The sequence below is a fragment of the Gossypium hirsutum genome, chromosome A08 (genome assembly GCF_007990345.1).
Source record: "Gossypium hirsutum isolate 1008001.06 chromosome A08, Gossypium_hirsutum_v2.1, whole genome shotgun sequence".
In the NCBI taxonomy this organism is placed as follows: Eukaryota; Viridiplantae; Streptophyta; class Magnoliopsida; order Malvales; family Malvaceae; genus Gossypium; species Gossypium hirsutum.
The window spans coordinates 34,641,502-34,647,361 of NC_053431.1; positions in this window are offsets into that span (position 1 = coordinate 34,641,502).

Below are 5,860 nucleotides of genomic sequence, written 5' to 3' on the forward strand. Positions count from 1 at the left end.
TGAATGTGAACATGAATATATGTGGTAAGGCCGAATGGCTAATGCGAAACGTGTATGAGATGGATATGTGGTAAAGCCAAATGGCTAATGTGAGATATGTACGAGATGTGTATATATATTGTGGCCAAATGACAAACGGTGAAAGGTGTGTATTATTAGATTTTGGATGAGGCAAATGAATTAAAATATGACAGTCGATGTGAATGTTGTAACATGTGATTAAATGTACATGAAACTTGGAAATATATTCCGGGTAAGACCCGATGACTACGTGTGGAGATTATGTCCGGGTAAGACCCGATGACTACGTGTGGAGATTTTGTCCGGGTAAGACCCGATAACTTCATGTGGAGATTTCGTCTGAGCTAAGGTCTCGCCGATAATCCGAGTAGAGGTTAGAGCTATAAGACTTCGTAATAAGAATTGCATATAAATATATTCAATGCGAAAGGTTAAACAGGTATGTACTCCAAGTTTATATGTGAGCTTGATTTGAACTAAATCATAAGGTAGTGATGTGATGCATATGAGAGCAATCTATGAGACTATTCCTATGATTATGTGACTTCAGATCAGTGTGAGAGGATATGTGAAATCATACAATATATCTATGTCACATGAGCTCACGTTTATGTGAAAGTTTATCTGCCTATTGTATATGATGAGATGTGCATATTCAGTAAAGGGATGGTATGCCCGAAGGAAGAGTGAAATAAAAATATGAACAACTATGTTATAATTTGATTGTTATCTGTTGTCACTGCTTAAAACTTACTAAGCATTGTAATGCTTACTCCGTTTACTTTGTTTTCTCTATTTTATAGATCACATTTGGAAGCTACAGGCTCGAGGATCATCAGCAACTAGTCACACTATCACTATCCATTGTTTGGTACTGCTACGTTTTGGATTATCTTATGGCATGTATAGAATAGACTAGTGGCGGAAGAATATTTTTGGTTAATGTATATAAGCCATGCGAAAATGGCATCTTTTGAATGTTTACTTAGAGAAGTTTAAATTTTATCCCTGGCTGTGCTTAGTACTTATTTAAATGAATGATCTTTATTTCAAGAAAAAGTTCAAAATTTTACTGTTCTGACATGAGTTACAAGTCGGTAATGCCCTTACCTATTCGCCTTACGATATGCCTAATTATTAAGTTATCAGGTACGTATCATGTACTCGTATTTGAATTTTGATTTGGATTGATTATAAGGGTATAAGTGATGCAATTTTGAAAGAGTGTTATGACTATAAATGTGATTTTTGTATGTGGGCTATGGAACTGGAAGTTGATGGTCGAAAAGCATGTTGGATTCAGTATGTAATGATAACAATTGTTATTGCTATATGTCGTATATGTATCAGAAGGAGATATATGGGCTAAGTCCCGAAGAGATTCGTGTAGTTATTCCAGGCTAAGTCTGAGGAGCATTCGAGCAGTGATGTACCGGGCTAGTCCCGAGGGCACGTCAGTGATATATCGGCTAAACCCGAAGAGCATTCGTGCTGTGTTATATCCGGGCTAGTCGAGAGCAATCACTGGTGAAGGCTGGCCTTCGGGCTTCGTGCTATAGCTTCGGGCGTAATTTGAGCAAAGTTTAAGTGTTCATTACTATACGAATTCAAATTTAAATGAGATGATATGTTTAAAAGTGTACATATATGATGTTTATAGACTTAGTTAAGTCATTTCAATGTGTAATAACGAATGAATATGGGCAATTATGTGTGCAATGATTAGAGGCACTGTTGGTGCAAATTCTTTTATAACCGAGCACTATGTTGTGGGAAATCGATAATTGGAGGCACTGTGTGTGCGAGTTCTTCAACCAAGCACTATTGTGTGCGAGATCGATCAGTGGGCACTAAGTGTGTGAAATGAGATCATGTAAGACCTCGTCTGGGATAAGGCATTGATTTGAGATGTTGTGTAAGACCATGTCTAGACATGGCATCGACTCGATATGTGATAAATGTAAGACCATGGTTGGACTATGGCTTTATAAGTGACATACTCAACAAGTACGACGCTCTTTAAATGACAAATCTTAGAAGTAGAATTGAAGTTAGATGTTGAATTTTAATTAGATAATGATATTCGGTATTTGATTGAATTGGGGATTAATAGATATAAATTACGATTGATTATTGTTTCGGCGTATTATTTGTTTATAGTGGATACATGAAAAAATATGGTGGATATGTTGTTAAGGAATGGATTATGTTATATGTGCACTTAAGTGCTTAGTGAAAATGTTATGATTTAGTCTATGAATTCTCGGTATATGAAGTTATATGTGCATTTGCCTGAATGGACACTATTTGTTAATCTTGTTCAGAAATTAATTTGATTAAGTTTCGACATTCGAAAGTTTGAAGAATTTTGATGAAGTTTGTAATTTGGAATACGAGTTATCGCTAGAATAATTCATTGCCAGTGTATTATATTAGGCTTTATGCTATTCGACTGTATACGGGTAACGTAACATGATGAATGTGCTAAATGAACTAAATGTTCAGGTACGTGGAAGTTGAGTTTTCTTGGAAATGAGTTAAGTGAATATTGAGATGTGATAAAGTTATAAAGGATATTTATTGGATGTTTGAGGTATATGTGTATTTCGGTTAGGTTACACGTTATACATGAATGAAAATGTGGGTTTACAATTGTGGCTGATGATGTGAATTATACCATGTTAATATGTGCTTAATATGTGTTGAAATGCATTGTGAATTAAATTAAGATTATTGCTTATGAAATCAAGAAAATGAGATATATGTGCCATACTTGTAGAAATGTTTATGTTATTGTTTTAAGATAGAAATGATTTTATAGATCGATGAGAAATCAATAATGAATTACAATTGCTATCAATGAGCTAATGTTTATATGAATAATTCAATAAAGAGGACGTAATCCTAAACTATGCATCGGTAGAAATTTTCGGGACAAAAATCCCTAAAGGGGGGAAGAGTTGGACACCCCTAAATGACCCTAGTCGGAAAGCGTTCAGGACCGCTAAACCGAGTCAACAAAATTTGAATGTGATATTTATTGTCTTTAAATATATTGTTTGAAGTGGTTGAAAGTTTTAGGCTTCGATTAGTAAATTGCATGTGAATTTAGATAAAGGACTTATTGGTGACATTTTTTGAAATGTGATAGGCTAATCACAAGGACCTAATAGTGCATGTAATCCAAAAGGGAGGACTTGCATGTCAATTTTCCCCCCCTAATATGTATGGCCGGCCATGAGCATGGGCTGGACAAGATTATGGCTAAAAACATGTCAAAACATTGGGGTAGTGCATTATGTAAGATTAATAAAATAAAGAGCATGGTGGACAAGATGTTATGGCTAAAACATGTCATAACATGTGATAATGCATTATGTAAAGGATTAATAAAATAAAGGGCGAATGGGCAATTAAAATATTAGTGTTAGCAGGATGAGAAACAAAAAAAGAAAAAGGAAGGATGGTGTTGATTGTCCCCCCCCATTGCCGTGAGTGATGAAAACAAAAGAAAAAAAAAGTGTCCACCTTTTTAACATTTCTTTTGGCAAAAATGTCTAAGGAGGAAGGAAGAAGAAGAGGATTTTCTCTCATCGGTGTGGTAGGAGAGAATTGAGAGATTCGCAGCTGTAGCTGGTTAAGGTAAGTTTGATGTTGTCATGAGACATGATTTTATTAGTTGAGTTCTACAGCCTATTTTAACTTGCTAATTGAGAAGATGATACTCGGCCTAGGGTGTTTCATTTTGTTTCAGCAAATCTAGCATAACAATGGGTGTCATAGGTTAAGATCAAAGATTATTCTGTAAACTGAACTAAAAGCCCAATTTTGATAGCCGAACATAGACTGTTTAAATCGGTCAAAGCCGTAGTTTGGAAAGATTAAGCAGGGTGATGGTCGGCATAGACATAATTGCTAGATGAGAAAAAATTCGGCCAGCAAGAGGTGTGCTAAGGCCGATATAATTTTGTATATTAATGAGTAATGCATGTGTTGAATTGATGGAATGGAGAGGATGTTTTAATAGTGCATATATGTGTATTAGCCAAGTTTTGAACTTGAAAACAAAATGGTATTTGGTCAATTACAAGTGACCATACTTGTAGAATGTATTAAGTATGCAATCGGCCTCAACATAGACATGCATGTTCGGCCACACGAATGAATGCATAGATTGATGTTGTACATTCGACTATAGGTAAGCATAATGATGATCCTATCTTGACTTAGACAATCGGCTCAAGGAGAATTTGTTAAGTGCTTAGTTAATTGATATTAGGTTAATGATGTGTGTATTTGGTCATAAAGGTGCACATGAGGAAATGTTTGATTAATTGTACTAAATTGCTTAATGTGATTAAAAATGCGTATGACCATTTTGTATTTGAGCTAAAGGTGGCCATATGACCTATCAAATTCATTGTCATATTCGGCATAAGCTAGCATAATGAGACTTTAATAAGTTAATTTGTTTGAATTAGCTCAAGAGCTTAGAGGACCAAAGTTGGATAAAGGAAAGGAAAAAGTGTTTCGAATAGCCGTCGAAATCGTTCGACAACATCCGAGGTAAGTTTAAGTGATTAAACGTTGAGTAAATTCAATCATAATAGGAAATAATGAGTTGATTTAATAAAATGTGATGTGGCCATGATATGTCTTAAACTCAAAATGGTAAGTTCATAAGTGTTTGGACTTGGAAATTTAAGAGCAAATTGTAATAATTTGCTTTGGACAGCAGCAGTAACGTGATTTTAGAAAATCACTATAAATTGTTGGTGTGGAATTATAGGCTGCATAAAATATGTAATCAAGGTTTAATTAGTCTAGTTTCTTATAAAAGAGACCTTGTGAGCAAAGAAATTTCCTATAAAGAGATATTAAAGTTGTGTGAGACGGTGTCAGAATGACTCCGAAATCCCCTGTTCGGTTTTTAGAAAATCATTATAAATTGTAAAAAAATGGTTATAAGATAAAATTTATATGCTTAGACTCATTAATGAGTCTAGTTTCAAATGAAATCAAATACAACACATTTTGAATTCTGTAAAATGAGAAATTTGATTCGTAGTGAAGAGTGGTCAGATTAGTCAAACAGTGAAACAGGGGAAACTTTAAGAAAAATCTGGTATTGATTGGCCAAACCTAAAATTCTGGAAATTTTATGGATGGAAGATATACGAGTCTATATTCAGGAAAAATTAACGGAAAGTGATTTGGAGTTTTGTAGCTCCAGTTATAAATAATTTAGTGACTATTGCTCAGGAAAAACAGCTTGTGCTGAATTTGAGATTATGTTGTAAACCTTGATAACTTGTTTTAGTTGCTCATAAGCTATTTGATTCAACCCATACGTGAATTCTAAATTGTGATATTGGAAAATGATAGATGTAGATTCAGCCAAGACAGTGTGTATACGTGAAAGTATATGTGGTATGTGAAGTATATTTGGATAATTGTGATGTGAATACATGAAAATTTATATTTTGATTTAGGATTTTATGTGATGGATGTGAACATGCGTATGTGTGATAAGGCCGAATGGCCAATGTGATGAATGTGAACCCGTATATATATGTGTGATAAGGCCGAATGGCCAATGTGATGAATGTGAACATGCGTATGTGTGATAAGGCCAAATGGCCAATGTGATGAATGTGAACATGCGTATGTGTGATAAGGCCGAATGGCCAATGTGATGAATGTGAACCCGTATATATACGTGTGATAAGGCCGAATGGCAATGTGATGAATGTGAACATGTGTCTGTGTGATAAGGCCGAATGGCCAATGTGATGAATGTGAACCTGTATATATATGCGTGATAAGGCCGAATGGCCAA